The sequence below is a fragment of the Aquarana catesbeiana genome, linkage group LG01, assembly GCF_042186555.1.
Source record: "Aquarana catesbeiana isolate 2022-GZ linkage group LG01, ASM4218655v1, whole genome shotgun sequence".
NCBI classification, from domain to species: domain Eukaryota; kingdom Metazoa; phylum Chordata; class Amphibia; order Anura; family Ranidae; genus Aquarana; species Aquarana catesbeiana.
This window is the reverse complement of record NC_133324.1, coordinates 64,173,712-64,193,914: the sequence shown is the minus strand read 5'-3', so window position 1 is coordinate 64,193,914 and position 20,203 is coordinate 64,173,712. Positions and strand designations below refer to the sequence as shown.

General features: G+C 46.8%; 1 protein-coding gene across 2 annotated transcripts in view; it reads right to left on the bottom strand.

Moving 5' to 3' along the window:
- Window positions 1-20,203, bottom strand: part of MYO5B (myosin VB) — a 394,698-nt gene that overhangs the window by 213,806 nt on the left and 160,689 nt on the right. The window lies entirely within an intron of this gene.

Sequence of the window (20,203 nt, the reverse complement as noted above, 5' to 3'; positions counted from 1 at the left end):
TGTTCTGGTGACAACCCAAAACCTGAGATTTCACTTTCGGTGTTAACGGTCTCCAGGACAAATAGAGGGGGTGAACCTCCCTAACAAGGACACAGACAGGCTTTACCTATGGTGGTAATCAAATCCAATACAGCATCAATACCAATACCAATCAATAATCAAATACAGCCTGCCTAGGAATGTGGGGAAAAAGGGGGTAGCATTTTTAGTCCCCCGTTTGCCTCATGGGTTCGCAGCGTCGGCAGTATAAGCCCCATTGTGATGATTTTCAGTAGGGCCAATTGTAATACAGTAGGTCAGTTAGGGCATGGAGGCCCAACCTGTGGCCCTCCAGCTGTTGCCGAACTACAAGTCCCATGAGGCATTGCAAGGCAAACAGGTACAAGCATGACTCCCAAAGGCAGAAGCATGATGGGACTTGTAGTAGTTTTGCAACAGCTGGAGGGCCACAGATTGAGCACCCATGAGTTAGGGTCATATGACCATGAAGTTTCTGGAAGGTTAAGGGGGCAGTCAGTAGGGCTGGGGAAAAATCGATTTCAATTTTTGAATCGAGTTGAGAGGTCAAATCGATTCAAAATTTAAGCAAAATCGGTTTTTTTTTAGATTTTTTTTTTTTATTCACCGCGCCGGTCCTGAGGAGCTACGGGCAGGAGTTTTTAGGCGAGGCCGGATGCCACGGGCTAGGCCGAAGCCGCAGCCTTGCCTAAAACCTCCTGCCCGCAGCTCCTCAAGACCGCCGCAGTGTCCAAAAAAAAAAACTTGATTCGAATCGTGAATCGAGTTTTTTTTTTTTTTAAATCGCAGATTTTTTTTTTTTTTTGAGAAAATCGCCCAGCTCTAGCAGTCAGGGATTGGTTTAGGATCATATAGGCCTTGGGGGGCTAGTCAACCATTTGTGGACTGCAACATATACTGTGGCAGGGCGGCCGCTCTGTGCCAGATTACGTACCTAGTACATGATCTGACACTTCCGGATCTGGGGCGTGCACGTGCCGCCGTCAACCTGCTACTGTTCCTGCTGTCATTACACACAGAGGGAGCCCAGCAGCGGGTACCGCAGACTTGATGTCCGTCGGCACCTGCCGATTATACAGTACACAGGAAGACGTAAACAAGGCAGATCGCCGTTCTGTCAGGGGGAAAGGTATTGATCCTGTGTTTCTGCAAAGCAGGGACACAAATCAACACCTTCCCCTTGTCAAAGCACCTCCCCCACTACACTGAAACACCAGCTAGGCACACAGTTAACCCTTTGATCGGTTCTGGAAGCGGTTAAAGTATAACTAAAAAACAAGACTTTAGTATCACTTTAATCACTTGACCTCCGGAAGATTTACCCTCCTTCATGACCAGGCCATTTTTTGCGATACCTCACTGCATTACTTTAACTGAGAATTGCGCGGTCATGCAACACTGTACCCAAATAAACAGCTTTCTTTTGGTAGTATTTGCTCACCTGTGTTTTTTATTTTTTGCGCTATAAACAAAAAAATACTGACAATTTCAAAACAAAACAAAAACAATATCTTTTACTTACTTCTATAATATACACCCAATGAAAGAACATTTTTTTTAAAAATCGAATTTCTTCATCAATTTAGGCCAATATGTCTTCTGCTACATATTTTTGTTAAAAAAAAAATTATTGATTGGTTTGTGTAAAAGTTGGTTATAGCCATCTGATTCCTCCTGTATTGAATTGTATTGTACTTGTATTGTCTGCCCTAATGTTGTAAAGCGCTGCGTAAACTGTCGGCGCTATATAAATCCTGTATAATAATAATAATAAAATAGCGTCTACAGACTATGGGATATGTTTATTTTTTACTAGTACTGGTGGCGATCAGCGACTTATAGCGGGACTGCGATATTGCAGGATTTTTATTTTGTACTAGTAATGGCGGCGATCAGCGACTTATAGCGTGACTGTGATATTGCGGCCATCAATCGGACACTAACCGACACTTTTTGAGGGTCCAGTGACAATAAAACAGTGATCAGCGCTAAAAAATATGCACTGTCACTGTACTAATGACACTGGCTGGGAAGGGGTTAAACATCAGGGGCAATCAAAGGGTTAAATGTGTGCCTGAGCAGTGCTTTACTATACTGTGCGTGGTGCTTTTACTAGGGGAAGACATGGAATTTATTCCCTGCTTTGCATAGACACAATCTCCATCCCTTCCCTCCTGTCAGAACAGCGATCTGCCTTGTTTACAAAGGCAGATTGCTGTACGGCTCTCTGCCTAACGATCAGCGGGTGTGGGAGGACGTCAGGTACCGTGCACCCGATCGGCTTCTGCTGTGTACAATCATGGCGTAAACGAGCCACCGGCGGCGCTCATACACAACCCCTACCTGGAAGTGTCAGTTCGTGTTTATTTACGTGATACGGCGCACAGGTGCATGTAGAAGTAAAACTAACCCCTTCCCGCCGACCGAACGCACATATGCGTCCTCGGCTTTCCGGGGTTATACCGGGATGATGCCCGCAGCTGCAGGCATCATCCCGGTACCGTTGTTTTCAGCGGGCGATCGGCTACCCGAATATAACAACCGATGCGGCTAAAAGCCGCTCGGCTGTTATACCGGTGGAGCGGGAGGGGACATCCCCCCCCTCCCGCCGCCTCCCGCCGCTGTTACCGGGCCTCCCGTGCGATCGGGAGGCCCGGTGTCCGTTCGGGAATCTTCGGCGGCTGGGGGCGGGCTGGAACGAAGCTGCGAGCGGCTTCGTTCCAGCCTTCTAATTGTAAACGCGGAAGCGACGTCATGACGTCACTTCCCGTTTACTCGGCTGCCAATGGCGCCGAATTTAAAAAAGTACGCAGTATTCAGAATCGCCGTTTTCGGCGATCTGAATACTTTGAAGTGTAAAGGAGGGATGGGGGGTCTTTTAGACCCCCGATCCCTCCATAAAGAGTATCTGTCACCACCTATTACTGTCACAAGGGATGTTTACATTGCTTGTGACAGCAATAAAAGTAAAAAAAAAAAAAAAATTTTTAAACACAATTTATAAAAGTACAAAAATAAATAAAATAAATAAATAAAAAAAAAAAAAAAATTTTTAAAGCGCCCCCGTCCCCGCGAGCTCGCGCAGCGAAGAAAACGCATACGGAAGTCGCGCCCGCATATGTAAACGGTGTTCAAACCACACATGTGAGGTATCGCCGCGATCGTCAGAGCGAGAGCAATAATTCTAGCCCTAGACCTCCTCTGTAGCTCAAACCTGGTAACCGTAAAAAATTTTTAAAGCGTCGCCTATGGAAATTCATAGGTACCGTAGTTCGTCGCCATTCCACGAGTGCGTGCAATTATAAAGGGTGACATGTTTGGTATCTATTTACTCGGCGTAACATCATCTTTCACATTATACAAAAAAATTGGGGTAACTTTACTGTTTGGATTTTTTAAAATTCATGAAAGTGTCACTTTTCCAAAAATTTGCGTTTAAAACACCGCTGCACAAATACCGTGTGATAAAAAATATTGCAACAATCGCCATTTTATTCTTTAGACTCTCTTCTAAAAAAATATATATAATGTTTGGGGGTTCTAAGTAATTTTCTAGCAAAAAATACGGATTTTAACTTGTAAACACCAAATTTCAAAAATTGGCTTAGTCATGAAAGGGCTACTATAGGACGGTCCGGAAGCGATTAAAGTATAATTAAAGGCAAAACTTTTTGTTTGGTTTTGGATAGAGTGGAGAGAGATTAAAATGCTTGTCGGGTTTGTTTTTTTATTGCCGTCTGTGTCCCCATTAGGGAGATTCCCCCTCTCTATTTGTCCTGTTTACCATTATCATCGAAAGTGAAAGTGAAAGAAAATTCCCAAATTTTGGCTTGTGCCCAGAAAAGTAATAGAGAGGAAATTTTCCAATGGGGACACCTTATTTTTGCAGGGATTTCCTCTCATTTCCTGCTTGGCTATGGGACAGGAAGTGAAGGGAAATCTCCACAATGGCACACAGATGGCGAAAAAAAAAAAAATCTGACAGGGGTTAAGGGGTTATAACCCTCCCTTGCTCTATCCAAAATGGAAAAAAAAATTTTTTTTGCCTATAGTTTTACTTTAACCACTTGCCGACCAGCCGCCGCCATTATACTGCGGCAGGTCGGCTCGTTCCCGCAAATTGCCGTAGCTGTACGTTGGCCCTTTAAACAGCTATAGCAGGCGCGCGCTGCTCAGCGAGGGGGGAATGGATGCGCGTGGCCGTCGGCCACGATGTCTGCTGGCCACCCGCGATCGTGGGAAAAAGAGCCAGAATGGGGATCTGTCAATGTAAACAGACAAGATCCCCATTCTGTCAGGGAAGCAGAGAGAGAGATCTGCTGTTCCTAGTGATCAGGAACAGCAATCTCTCTCTACTCCCTGTCACTCTTCTCCCCCCCCCTCAGTTAGAAACACCATCCCTAGGGAATACTTAACCCCTTGATCGCCCCCTAGTGTTAACACCTTCCCTGCCAGTGTAATTTATACAGTAATCAGTGGCTATTTTTAGCTCTGATCGTGGTATAAATGTCAAAGGTCCCAAAAAAGTGTCAAAAGTGTCCGATCTTTCCGCCGCAATGTCGTAGTCCCGCTAAAAATCGCAGATCACCACCATTACTAGTGAAAAATAAATAAATAAAAATGCCATAAATCTGTACTCTATTTTGTAGATGTTATAACTTTTGCGCAAACCAATCAATATACACTTATTGCGATTTTTTTTACCAAAAATATGTAGAAGAATGCATATTGGCCTATTTATTTTTGGATATTTATTATAGCAAAAAGTAAAAAATATTGGGTTTTTTTTTTCAAAATCATCGTTCTTTTTTTTGTTTATAGCGTGGTAAAAAAAGGACATACCTTTTTTTTTGGGTACAGCGCCGCGCGACCGCGCAATTGTCAGTTAAAGCGGCCTGGTCATTAAGGGGCAAAATCTGGTCCTTAAGTGGTTAAGTAAAATAATAAGGACATAAAACATCACTGGGATGAATAAAGATAATATGGCCAAAATGTTACCATTGCTGGAATTTGTTAGGACAGAGATTATAGAGTTCCTAAATGATCTAATCATATCACCCAACATATTCACATGCATCCTTCTGGTTCACGGATTAAAGGCTCGCTAATGAAAGATTCACATTGTTTAGTGAACAGCTATTGAAGAGCACTCAGGCAGAATAATTACGCCAATCTGCATTTGTGTTTAATTGGAAACTCTGAATATATTACTTTGTAACACATATCTGCACAGTCACTGGGATGGAATCCTTCCCATCTGGGGACATTTCAAAATTTAAAGTAGAACTACAGGCAAAATCAAACATGACGCACATGATTCAGCCTCTCGGTAACAATAACAGGTTTTGTTTTACAGAGTTCTCCTGTAACAGCTTTCCGCTTGTTGATCCTGCCGATAGGCTTTTGTTATGTAGGAGGCAGTAAGGTGCATGCAGCAGGTGTGCTTGGGAATAGACCTCCTGCATCGCAAGCCGAGGTTCTCAGATCAGACTTCTGACCAAAGAAAGTGGGTTGGGCTGGGTTAATTCCTGGAGTGCATGGATGTAAACCTGAAGCCCTGTGCTCCATTGCTAGTTTCAGGTTTACTTGAGCGTATCTTTTCAGGAACAACACTAAACTGCAGGCAACAGGAGAACACGGTCCACTGCTTGTCATGTTAAAATACCCTGGATTTATGTTCTCTGGGTACTCAAGATTCTTTATGAAGGCTCTCATGAGTGAGAGACTGGAGAGGCCCAAATCTCATCTGTGAAAGACTGGAGAGGCCCAAATCTCACCTGTGAAAGACTGGAGAGGCCCAAATCTCATATGGAGAGGCTCAAATATCATCTGCAAAAGGCTGGAGAGACCAAGGTCTCATCTGTGAGAGACTAGTAAAGACTAGTTCTTATTTGATAAAACTAGCAAGGCCTGGGTCTCCTCACTGAAAGGCTGGCAAGGCCCAGATCTAACTTGAGGGGCTGGTGACACCCAATCTCATCTGTGAGAGGCTTGGGGACACCAAATCTCATCTAAGAGGGGCTAGTGAGTCCCATGCCCCATATGCTAGAGGCTGGTGAGGCGCAGGTCTCATCTGTGAGAAACTGGTGAGGTCCAGGTTTCATCTGTGAGGCTGGTGAGGCCCAGGCTCATCTGTGAGATGTTGGTGAGGCCCAAATCTCAATTGTGAGAGACTGGTGAGGCCCAAGTCTCATCTGCAAAAATTTGGCAAGGTGCAGGTCTCATTTGCGAGAAGCTCCTGATGCCCAGGTATCATCTACGAGAGACTGGTGAGGCCCAGGTCTCATCTATGAGAGATTGGCGTGGCCCAGGTCTCATCTATGAGAGACTGGCGAGGCGCAGGTCTCATCTATGAGAGACTGGCGAGGCGCAGGTCTCATCTATGAGAGACTGGAGAGGCCCAGGTCTCATCTACGAGAGACTGGAGAGGCCCAGGTCTCATCTACGAGAGACTGGAGAGGCCCAGGTCTCATCTACGAGAGACTGGAGAGGCCCAGGTCTCATCTATGAGAGACTAGAGAGGCCCAGATCTCATCTATGAGAAATTGACGAGAACCAGGTGTCTTCCGTAATAGACTTGTGAGGCCCGGGTTTATTTAAAAGAGACTGGTGAAGTCCAGGTCTCATCTGAAAGGTATTAAGGCCTGTGAGTTGTGAGACCGGAGTCTCATCTGTGAAAGACTGGTGAGGCTCTAATCTTATCTTGATGAAAATTGTTTGAAAATTATTACAAGTATTGTAACCCTCAAAGTCCTTTTTCATATAGCCTATGCTGGATTTCCATAATACACTTTTATAGCTTCTTTATTTTATTGTCACACTTTTCATACTTTTTACTCTTTGTTACCACATACTACAAGAAAAATGAAATGACATACAAATATAAAACCTTTAGCCCGCAGTAGGAATATACAGAACATTCATTATCTCAATTTGGCTCAGCAGAAGATAATAAAACTCACAGCAAACCAAAAGAAAAACATTAAGGAGGCAAAAACACTATTTCAGCATCGATGAGCTGCAACTTTATCTGCGGTTTTGATAAAACCGTTTTTCATAAGTTCACATTTTCCATGCATTTATATTGCAGTATTTGTAATATATGCCCCAGGGATAAATAAATACAGAGCAAGCAGAAATACAGCAGAGCTGGTTACTGTGCAGCCATTTGCGATCTGCACGCGCCAAGCTGTCCCAGCTCAATAAACACAGTCATAGAGCAATTGTAGTACCCAATTCGATTTCCCTTTATTCAGACAGACAGTCCAGTTTACCACTGAGAACTCCTTTTGTAAGGAATATCAGCATCCCTATGACATGCGATAAATTACATTTTTCCAATAAGCAAATGTAAGGGTTACTTTAAAGGGACCTCCACTCAAACTCAACCTCCTCTCCTGTACTCCCTACCACCCCCCTTTTGCAGAAGTGAAGATAATCAATCTTTTTCTTTTGTGAAATATCTCTTTTTTTCCATTGTGGCCCCCCATTTTGGATTCCTTGCCTAGGCAAGGCCGTCCGCAGCCTCCTGGTATATGTCACAAAACCCAGGAGGATGTGGAGCAGAAGTATTAAGCTGTTTTCAGGCCGTGTCATTATAAAGAATAGGGATGAGCTTGGGTGTTCTAATTCTTGGTCGAACCCAACAGGAAGCTGTCACCTGAACTGCACCAATCATTTTCGGCCAAAGCGTTCCCCATCCCGCAGTTGCATGCATACAAAGGGTGTGTATACGTGCATCTATGGAGCACAGAATGCCCTGGCTGGTTAAGATTGGCACAGTACAGTGACAACTTCCTGGCAAGCTCACTCATGTGGGTTTCAATTAGGATCTGAACATGCACAAGCTCATCCCTATTCAAGATCTTTGGCACATTTGGGCATACACTGTATCAAGGGAGCATCATCAGGGACCTGCCTTTGCAAACGAGAGAGACAGTCAGCTCCCAATTCAAGATGATGGTGTGGGTCGTGACATGCAGTGGGTAAGAAAAGGACAATGCAGGATTCTCTAGGCTTGTAAATATCTTTATCCTGCATTAAACTAGAGTTAAAGTTAAGTGGCTTATGGAAAGAATCTCATCTGTGAGAGGCTGATGAGGCCCAGGTCTCATCTGTGAGAAGCTCCTGATGCCCGCCCGGGTCTCATCTGTGAGAGGCTGGTGAGGCCCAGGTCTCATCTGCGAGAGGCTGGTGAGGCCCAGGTCTCATCTGCGAGAGGCTGGTGAGGCCCAGGTCTCATCTGCGAGAGGCTGGTGAGGCCCAGGTCTCATCTGCGAGAGGCTGGTGAGGCCCAGGTCTCATCTGCGAGAGGCTGGTGAGGCCCAGGTCTCATCTGCGAGAGGCTGGGTAGGCACAGGTCTCATCTGCGAGAGGCTGGGGAGGCCCAGGTCTCATCTGCGAGAGGCTGGGTAGGCACAGGTCTCATCTGCGAGAGGCTGGGGAGGCCCAGGTCTCATCTGCGAGAGGCTGGGGAGGCCCAGGTCTCATCTGCGAGAGGCTGGGGAGGCCCAGGTCTCATCTGCGAGAGGCTGGGGAGGCCCAGGTCTCATCTGCAAGAGGCTGGGGAGGCCCAGGTCTCATCTGCAAGAGGCTGGGGAGGCCCAGGTCTCATCTGCGAGAGGCTGGGGAGGCCCAGGTCTCATCTGTGAGAGGCTGGGGAGGCCCAGGTCTCCTTCGTGAGAGGCTGGTGAGGCCTAGGTATAATCTGTGAGAAACTAGTGAGGCCCAGGTCTCATCTGTGAGAGGCTGGGGGGGCCCAGGTCTCATCTGTGAGAGGCTGGTGAGGCCCAGATCTCATCTGTGAGAGGCTGGTGAGGCCCAGATCTCATCTGTGAGAGGCTGGTGAGGCCCAGGTCTCATCTGTGAGAGGCTGGTGAGGCCCAGATCTCATCTGTGAGAGGCTGGTGAGGCCCAGGTCTCATCTGTGAGAGGCTGGTGAGGCCCAGGTCTCATCTGTGAGAGGCTGGTGAGGCCCAGGTCTCATCTGTGAGAGGCTGGTGAGGCCCAGGTCTCATCTGTGAGAGGCTGGTGAGGCCCAGGTCTCATCTGTGAGAGGCTGGTGAGGCCCAGGTCTCATCTGTGAGAGGCTGGTGAGGCACTGGCCTCATCTGCGAGAGGCTGGGGGGGCCCAGGTCTCATCTGCGAGAGGCTGGGGGGGGGGCCCAGGTCTCATCTGTGAGAAGCTGGTGAGGCCCAGGTCTCATCTGTGAGAGGCTGGTGAGGCCCAGGCCTCATCTGCGAGAGGCTGGTGAGGCCCAGGCCTCATCTGCGAGAGGCTGGTGAGGCCCAGGCCTCATCTGCGAGAGGCTGGTGAGGCCCAGGCCTCATCTGCGAGAGGCTGGTGAGGCCCAGGCCTCATCTGCGAGAGGCTGGTGAGGCCCAGGTCTCATCTGCGAGAGGCTGGGGAGGCCCAGGTCTCATCTGTGAGAAGCTGGTGAGGCCCAGGTCTCATCTGCGAGAGGCTGGGGAGGCCCAGGTCTCATCTGTGAGAGGCTCATTCACACCAGCAGTGTTGGGTAGTATTCTGCAATAACACACACTTGCCTACCTGCTCGCTGTCTTCTACTGAATGTACAATGAGCCGCGCATGTGCAGCTCAGCGTACGTTACCAGCACACTCCAGATGTGCCGGAATGACCGACTCCTGTGAGCATGCGCAGAATGACATCATTTCCCCCGCTGGCCAATCAAGAGGCCAAAAACCTAGTCTGGAACAAGCCGTGAAGAAGATGACAGCGGCTGACAAGGGATATAACCACCGCATCGCTGGAAGGCAGAAGTAAGTGTTTTTAGGTGTTTAGTTCCACTTTAAAGTGTGCTTATTCTTCTATAAAGCAGTGGTTGTCAACTTATGAGCTAAAGGGGGCCTCAAATGCAGCCCCGAAGGGCTGGATAATATACACTATATTGTCAAAAGTATTGGGACGCCTGCCTTTACACACACATGAACTTTAATGGCATCCCGGTCTTAGTCTGTAGGGTTCAATATTGAGTTGGCCCACCCTTTGCAGCTATAACAGCTTCAACTCTTCTGGGAAGGCTGTCTACAAGGTTTAGGAGTGTGTCTATGGGAATGTTTGACCATTCTTCCAGAAGCGCATTTGTGAGGTCAGGCACTGATGTTGGATGAGAAGGCCTGGCTCACAGTTTCCACTCTAATTCACCCCAAAGGTGTTCTATTAGGTTGAGGTCAGGACCCTGTTGCAGGCCAGTCAAGTTCCTCCACCCCAAACTCGTTCATCCATGGAGCAACTAAAAAGCGAGTGAGTCAGCGCTCACTGACATCAGATGGTATGTACTAGTAGAGAAATAGATAAATATAGGCAGGACTAGTGCAAACAAAACAAAAATGAGTAACAGTTGAAAAAAATTGGTAATGAATAAAATCCATTTAGTCCATAAACAGGAAAGGGGCCAGTGGGAAGGAAACGCAGATGATGATGACTGAATGGGATAAGCACAGGCCAGCAGCTTCTTGTAGAGGTTGGGATTTCCTCAGAAACTAAAATGAAAGGAGAGAAAAGGGCGTCGGGTCAGTGTAGGTAAAAACAACAATCCTTTATTGAATAAAGGATTGTTGTTTTTGCCTACATTGACCTGGTGCCCTTTTCTCTCCTTTCATGTCTTTATGGACCTTGCTTTGTGCACTGGTGCGCAGTCATGCAGGAACAGGAAGGGGCCATCCCCAAACTGTTCCCACAAAGCTGGGAGCATAAAATTGTCCAAAAAATGTCTCGGTATGCTGACGCCTTCTCTGGAACTAAGGGGCCAAGCCCAACCCCTGAAAAACAACCCCACACCATAATCCCCCCTCCACCAAATGGTTTGGACCAGTGCACAAAGCAAGGTCCATAAAGACATGGATGAGCGAGTTTGGGGTGAAGGATCTCGACTGGCCTGACTCCAACCCGATAGAACACCTTTGGGATGAGCGGAGACTGTGAGCCAGACCTTCTCATTCACATCAGTGCCTGACCTCACAAATGCACTTCTGGAAGAATGGTCAAACATTCCCATAGACACACTCCTAAACCTTGTGTGCAGCTTTCCCAGAAGAGTTGAAGCTGTTATAGCTGCAAAGGGTGGGAAACTCAATATTGAACCCTACGGACTAAGACTGGGATGTCATTAAAGTTCATGTGCATGTAAAGGCAGGTGTCCCAATACTTTTGACAATATAGTGTATGTCATGCTTGAGAGGAATGTCAGAAACTGCAGACCTAATAGAAGAAATGAGGGTCAGAGAGTGAGGACATTTCTGGCTGGGAATATGCTGCAGAAAACAATATGAAACTGAGAACATATTACATGGAGTAGAGATCAATGTTATTACCCTAATTAATATTGGCACTAAAGACTGCTGAGATCCGAGGGCTGCAAATTAGTGGTCGACCGATATCGTTTTTTTAGGGTCGATACGTTTTTTTTGGCCATCTTTCAGGCCGATAGCCGATATCATGTGCCGATATTTTGTACACTTAAAGTTTTTATTTTTACACTGTCCTTTAAAAAAAAAAAAAAAAAATAATATCATTTTTATTGCTGTCACAAGAAATGTAACATTCTTGTGACAGGTACTCTTTATGGAGGGATTTGGGGTCTATAAGACCCCCAAACCCCTCCTCTGCACTTGAAGGTATTCAAAACAACAACTTGAAGCAATATCGGTAATATCGGTACGTTTCTGGCCGATACCGAAACTTTGAAAAATGTGAACAATGGCCCCCGATAATCGGTCGACCCCTACTGCAAATCATATATATACGAAAGGGCCGCACCTAGCCCTTGGGTCGCAGGTTGGGCACCAGAACTTTAAAGGGTATCCAAACCCAAGAACAGTTTAAAGTGTTTGTTAATGCATTGCTAGAAGACTATGCCAGCCCCTCTATTAAAGGCTGGCATAGCACACTATGTAAGCCGGTTTGAAAAACGAACGCCTTCAGGCCGGTCACGTGACCCGCGGCCACTTTACACCTCCGATGGATGTCTTCTGCGGGAGGAGCCGTGTGATCTACCTCTGACGTCAGCCGGGGAGATCACATGACCGCTCGTCTCCTCTGCAGAGTCCATCCATCGGAGCTGTAAAGCGTCCGCGAGTCACGTGACCGGCCTAAAGACAGCTGAGATTCAGTATTTAGAACACTAGTTTTTCAAAACAACTTACACACAGGGGGTTATTTACTAAAGGCAAATCCACTTTGCACTACAAATGCAAACTACAAGTGCAAAGTGCACTTGCAATTGCACTGAAAGTGCTCTTGGAAGTGCAGTCACTGTAGATCCAAGAGGGACATGCAAGGAAAATAAAAAACAGCATTTTAGCTTGCACATGATTGGATGATAAAATCAGCAGAGCTTCCCCTAATTTCAGATCTACCCCTCAGATTTACAGCGACTGCACTTCCAAGTCCGGAGACAGACAGAGGGAGATGACAGGTAGGAAGGAGGGGGTGAGGGGGGAGAGAGGAGAGCTCACAGCAAGCAGCGTATGATGGAGGGACGCACTCTGACCACGGTGGTCAGGGCTGAGCAGCCTTGATTTTTGTGGTCAGTACAGAGAGGGCATACAGGAAGTGGCAGGTTCAGGGAGGTTTTTTTTTTTACAGTTTAGAAGGGGGGCAGATTACACAGCACAAGCACTGTGCTGTGTAATCTGCTTGAAGGGACCAGAATCTGTATTTTTTTTTTGGGGGGGTTAACAAACGCTTTCATTTATTGAAGCTTAGCAGTCCTCACGTTGGCCATAATCTAGTTCATATGAACAATTAGGCATTCGATGACTTGAAGGGTGGTTGTTTGAAAGTACTTCAAAAGTTCATTTGTTTTTAACATTCGATTCAGTTTACTGAATTCCCTTCCACAGGCGGTGGTCTCAGCGGGGAGCATTGATAGCTTCAAGAAACTATTAGATAATCACCTGAATGACCGCAATATACAGGGATATGTAATGTAATACTGACACATAATCACACACACATAGGTTGGACTTGATGGACTTGTGTCTTTTTTCAACCTCACCTACTATGTACTATGTAACTTCTGTGATTACAGCAGGGTTGCCACCTGTCCGGGATTCACCCGGACAGTTCTGGTTTGGAACCATGCATCCGGGTTTCAGACTGCCTGAAACCCGGACACATTATTCAGACTGTACTATGGCTTCCCAGCAGGGTTGCCGGCTGCAGTTGTCTAAGCTGAAAATATCTGTTACACTCTCTTCCATGCTGCCCAAAGCCAGCACTAACACCCCCCCCAAACACACACAGGCAGGAGAGAAGAGAGGGCTCGATCTGCACCTCTTCCTCCCATCCCTACCCCTCTGTGTCTGCTCACACTCCAATCCCCAAGGCTGTGCCTCAGAAAAGGAAAGTGGGGGCCGGAAATTTGAAGTCCAGCAGCCTCAGATACATCTGGATGAGAGGTGCTGACTGCCAAGGGGTGAGTGAGCTCACCATCCATCCCTGTCTGTGACTGAAGTCTCCCCCCCTTCTCTTGCCTGCCTCTGAGTGAGTACACTTGTCAGGTCACCTCGAGGCTAGGTGACAGATGCACTCTGTAGGAGTCAGAAGCGCACCGCTAGGTAGTGGACCCTAGGACTGACTGCTGCATATTGAACCCTGGGAGGTTCAGGAAGCAGGTCTACTGGATCACTAACACAGATCCCACTGGGAGCTAGAGCATAGATTCCCCAGGGCGCGGAGTCTAAGAGCCAGCAGGTGTTCACCAGAGCCTTTAATGGTAAGGATGGACTGCGCTGCGGTCTGGCTCCAGGTCGCAGCCCCCAGGGTCTCACAGCTCACGCTCACGGTAGACTACAGGAGAAGAGGAAGGAGGCAGCAGGCTGGAGCAACAAGGAAGTAAGGGACAAGCCAAGGTCAGGGCCACAAGCAGACAAGGACAACAGAGTACACGCCAAGGTTCAGGGTCACAGGCAAACAGGGATGGTCAAGGACATGCCAAAGTTCAGGGTAACAAGCAGACAGGAATAGTGAAGAACAGGCCAAAGACGGTAACAGGAATCAGACGCAGGAACACAGCAAGTACACATGGAGGATAACACACAATGGTTGATCAGCACTGCTGGCTTGCAGTGCACAGGTTAATATAGGGTTTCCTGATAGGACCTGGGGTGGGGCCATGCTTAGAGGAGAGGTTATAAAAGCAGTCAGGTGAGAGGCAGCTGGTCTCTAGAGAGGAATACATGGAGACAGGTGAGCTGACAAAGAAACTCTATTGCATAACCATGACAACACTAAGGTAAATCAGTGTTCTCGGAGCACCCCTTACATCAGAGTTCCCCTTTACACCAGAGGCCACAGTGTTCCCCCTTACATCAGAGTCCTCTCCGTACATCAGAGTTCTCAGTGTTCCCCCTTAAATCAGGGTTCCCAGAGCATCCCTTATGTTAGAGTCACCAGAGTTCTCCCTTACATCCCTTACATCAGAGTCTGCAGAATCCCCCCTTACAGTGAAAGGGAACTCTGCGAGTTCAGATGTAAAAGGGGAACTCTGTGGACTCAGATGTAAAGGGTGACTCTTGTTATTAACTTCATATGATTATAAATGTTATTTATTAGCAAAATATATGTATTAAAAAAAATTGCTGTGCGCCGCTAAAGTGTTTGGGTTTGACTTGGAGAAAATGTGGCAACCCTAGATTACAGTAGAGCAGAACCTCCCAGTTAGCATTCATTTTTAGCAACTGTACTTCAATTTTTAAAGAACAGATGCAGGTGAGCGAAGTCGCGTAACCTCTATGTAGGGTGGATGAGACCTCTATGTGGGGTGGATGAGACCTCTATGTGGGGTGGATGAGACCTCTATGTGGGGTGGATGAGACCTCTATGTGGGGTGGATGAGACCTCTATGTATGGTGGATGAGACCTCTATGTATGGTGGATGAGACCTCTATGTATGGTGGATGAGACCTCTATGTGGGGTGGATGAGACCTCTATGTGGGGTGGATGAGACCTCTATGTGGGGTGGATGAGACCTCTATGTGGGGTGGATGAGACCTCTATGTATGGTGGATGAGACCTCTATGTATGGTGGATGAGACCTCTATGTATGGTGGATGAGACCTCTATGTATGGTGGATGAGACGTCTATGTATGGTGGATGAGACGTCTATGTAGGGTGGATGAGACGTCTATGTAGGGTGGATGAGACGTCTATGTAGGGTGGATGAGACCTCTATGTAGGGTGGATGAGACCTCTATGTAGGGTGGATGAGACCTCTATGTAGGGTGGATGAGACCTCTATGTAGGGTGGATGAGACCTCTATGTAGGGTGGATGAGACCTCTATGTAGGGTGGATGAGACCTCTATGTAGGATGGATGAGACCTCTATGTACGGTGGATGAGACCTCTATGATTGGATGATACCTCTATGTACGGTGGATGAGACCTCTATGTACGGTGGATGAGACCTCTATGTATGGTGGATGAGATCTCTATGTACGGTGGATGAGATCTCTATGTACGGTGGATGAGACCTCTATGTACGGTGGATGAGATCTCTATGTATGGTGGATGACACCTTTATGTATGGTGGATGAGACCTCTATGTATGGTGGATGAGACCTCTATGCATCAGGTGGATGAAATGGACGGCATTGATTTTATTTGCAACCAAACAGGAGTTTTACTTCAATCCACCTACACTGTAAGCAGTCTGATAAGGACCTCAATGGAGGTAGAGGCACAGGAGGCCAGCGGTGATAACAGTGCCCCAGATGGGACAATACATGTCACTGGCACTCGGCTCTGATAAGACATTCTCACACACAAAAGAGCCTTTTAATAATTAATATTATTGGTCTCTCCGGGGAGAACCATGTGGCTTTGTCCTGATTTTTAAAGGTTTGCCTCTGGACAGCTGCTGTGTATTATTCCCTCTGTGATCTATGCAAATGCTTTCTCCATCTCGGCCCTCCGCATAGACTGAGCGCATTTTACTTCCAAAAAACACAGAGCGGCTCTGTAACCGAATTTATTTTCAGCTATAAATCTTGGTGCGTTTTATGCCTGTGAATATTCATGCTGAAAAGCAATTAAACAGTGTCTGCGGGGAATACAGCCAAGCCACTTAATTGTCAGTTTAGATTGTTTGCAAAGTTGGTATACGGGGACAGAGCGATCGGAGAGGGAGGCACTGCGACAGTGCGAGGGACGCTGCTGCCAAGAATCTAAGAGCAAAGCATTCTGGGTAAGCAGCCATTGTTGGCCAAAACTGTGCATTGGGCTGGCAGTGGTCTAAGCGCAAAGCATTCTGGGAAGAGCGGTCAGAATTGGTGACAGTCATGCATTTGGCTGGCAGCGGTGCTGTCAGGGTCTCCAAACTTTCTAAACAAAGGGCCAGCTTAGTGTGCTTCAGACTTTAGGTGGGCTGGACTGTGGCTAGTGGGAGTAAACAATGCCCCGTCATTGGTGTCAGCAGGAGGAATAGTGCCCCATCATTGGTCTCAGTGGAAGGAATAGTGCCCCATCATTGGAGTCAGTGGGAGGAATAGCGCCCCATTGTTGGAGGCCACTGGAAGGAATAGTGCCCCATCAATGGTGTCTGTAGGAGGAATAGTGCCCCATCATTGATGTCAGTGGGAGGAATAGTGGCCCATCATATATGTCAGTGGGAGGAATAGTGCCCCATCATATGTGTCAGTGGGAGGAATAGCGCCCCATTGTTGGAGGCCACTGGAAAGAATAGTGCCCTATCATTGGTGTCAGCGGGAGGAATAGTGCCCTATCTTTGGTGAACGACCACAACATACAGGGATATACTATGTAATTGTATATTTGTAAATTAATCTGCTACAAGGTATATGTGTGTCTTGCATGCCTTTTCCTTCTAGGTCCACATCTGGTCCACCATTTCGACCCCCCCCCCCCCCCCCCCCCTACTGGTGGGTGGCGATTGCAGTGCTGAGCTTCTTCCTGGCAGGGGAGACAAGCGTAGTTATCTGCGCTTACACATACGACCATTAGGGGGCTTGACCCTCAAGGACGTGCACTCCCCCTGCCAGCGCCATTCCGAACCCCTCCGGGCGCCGTTCCCGTGCCTGCGCGCGCATCCCGGGGAGCGCGCATGCGCGTGACATCACAACGCCACGGTATTACGTCGGAGGGGCGGCGGAGCCGGAACTGAGTCCTTCAGAATGCCGGGTGACCTACACATGGAGTGCTGACAGTCAGCACTACCTCCGCACAGGTGAGTAGGATGGGGGTGGCCGGCAGACACCTGCGATCTATCATCAGCAACCAATCAAAACTAGAGGCGGTTACTTCTTAAAGACTGCAGGTCCCCCACAAGGGATCTGCATTTGATACTCAAAGCTCTATCAGGAAACACTACTTCCACAAGAGGCTTCTGAAACTCAGGTATTTATCAACTCTCATATTAGACCAACTGTTGCACTGTTAGCCTGATTGTAACATACTTTACAATCTCATACACAGCCACGATATCCTCTTTGGTGCAACTTCCCAGATTGCCTTTTGCACATGGGGCACTGCCGTTTGTCTGGCACTTAGAGGTAAATTTTAGATTTGCATTCTAAACACTTCTCACATACCATAGTTTTACCCTCATACACGGCCATATTTTTCCCCTCCACCCACTTATCACCTATTTGCACTATATTCCTTTCTTTATTTCTCACTTCTTTGCACTATATTCCCATTTGTTTCCTTTTTAGCAGTCCCCCTACATTATATTATAATTTCTTCTAGCTATTGCACCCGTTCACACATATTTTCCTTTAGCACCACCCCAATCCATTCAACCCTTTCCTCTCCTCCTGCTCACCCCCTATCATCCCCTTTTCCTTCTTTACTTTCTCTATTCTTCCTTCCTTTCTTTCTTCTTTCCCCCACTTTATCCTAGGCCTAGGTATACCTTCTTCCCTTTTTTTTTTTCCTTTCTTTTTCTTTTATTGTTCTCTGTTTCTCTTCTGTTTTTTTCCTCCCTTTTCCCCTCTCCCCCTCTGGTCCCCCCATCTGTTTTTCCTTTTCTTCTCCCTCTTTTCATGTCCCTTCCTCTCCCACATTCATTCCCACCCTAGGGTTCCCCCCCCCCTTCCCTTTCCTTTCCTTTGTTCCTTTTTATTTCCTTAAGTGGTCTGTAATATATATATATATATATATATATATATATATATTTCTTTATTTTATTTTTTCCTTTTTAATGCAAATGCTCATACACTTGCTTTAAAAATCTTCACAAAAAAACATAAAGATTGTTACTTTGATACAACTTAGGCCCACCAGCCTGTAGAGAAATTTTATAAATACCTTAATACTTTTTTCATGGATCTATATAAATATTTTCAAAAAACCTCTACATGCTTCCACTGATGTTGCTGCTTGGTGTTTAGATCGCGGGTGCTGCTGATCCACATGCCCCTTAGCAGGTGTGGGGGTTCTACCTAAGTGTAAGCCATCGTAAGTCGCACAGCTGCTGCTCAAGCTCCCCCCCCCCCCCGGGGGTGGTGGCTGACCGTGGGGCCTTGGTGTTGAAACCTGATGGCGGCTTCTAAAATCGCAAGCTCAGAAGACACAGCTATACGCATACCCTTGGGTAATTATGTTCAAAAAAGTTTTATCATATATAACTGTGCTCATTGTTTACAAGTATATACAACCATATTGGTATCATTGTTTTATGTATACAAAATTCTCCTACAGCGCATGCATTTCCTCTGAAGAAGACCCGATGGGGTCGAAACGCGTCAGCACTATCCAAGCTTTTTTCAATACATCACCTATGTATAGCTTATTATATACTTCTGTGCCCCTTTTATAGCTCTATGTACACAGTTCATGTTGTTCCATTCATAAAATAAAGCTACTTTTTAAACCATACAACATCTCTATTGTTGTCTGCTGCCTCTAAAGCCCCTTTACCTTTTGGGGGTAAATTCCGATTTTTATACAATGTAATACTGACACATAATCACACACATAGGTTGGACTTGATGGACTTGTGTCTTTTTTTCAACCTCACCTACTATGTAATTAGGTAGGTGTCAATGGGAGGAATAGTGCCCCATCATATGTGTCAGTGGGAGGAATAGTGCCCCATCATATGTGTCAGTGGGAGGAATAGTGTCCCATCATTGGTGTCAGTGGGAGGAATAGTGCCCCATTATTGGTGTCAGTGGGAGGAATAGTGCCCCATCATATGTGTCAGTGGGAGGAATAGTGTCCCATCATTGGTGTCAGTGGGAGGAATAGTGCCCCATTATTGGTGTCAGTGGGAGGAATAGTGCCCCATCATATGTGTCAGTGGGAGGAATAGTGCCCCATCATTGGTGTCAGTGGGAGGAATAGTTCCCTGTCATTGGTGTCAGTGTGAGAAACAGTGCCCCATCATTGGTGTCAGTGGGAGAATTAGTGTCCCATCATAAGTGTTAGTGGGAGGAATAGCGCCCCATTGTTGGAGGCCACTGGAAGGAATAGTGCCCCATCATTGGTGTCAGCGGGAGGAAAAGTGCCCCATCATAGGTGAACGACCACAACATACAGGGATATACAATGTAATACTGACATAATCACACACATAGGTTGGACTTGATGGACTTGTGTCTTTTTTCAACCTCACCTACTATGTAAATATGTAGGTGTCAATGGGAGGAATAGTGCCCCATCACTGATGTCAATGAGAGGAATAGTGCCCCATCATTGGTGTCATTGGAAGGAATAGTAGCCCCACCATTGGTGTCAGTGGGAGGAATAGTGCCCCATTGTTGGAAGGCACTAGAAGGAATAGTGCCCCATCAATGGTGTCTGAGGGAGGAATAGTGCCCCATCATGTGTGTCAGTGGGAGGATTAGTGCCCCATTATTGGTGTCAATGGGAGGAATAGTGCCACATCATATGTGTCAGTGGGAGGAATAGTGCCCCATCACTGGTGTCAGTGGAAGGAATAGTGCCCCATCATATGTGTCAGTGGGAGGAATAGCGCCCCATTGTTGGAAACCACTGGAAGGAATAGTGCCCCATCAATGGTGTCTGTGGGAGGAATAGTACCCCATTGCTGGTGTCAGTGGGAGAAATTATTGCCCCGTTTTTCGGTGTCAGTGGGAGAAATAGTGCCCCATCATATGTGTCAGTGGGAGGAATAGTGCCTCATATCAGTGGGGGGGGGGGGGACTAGTGCCCCAAAGTGGCCAAATAATGGCAAG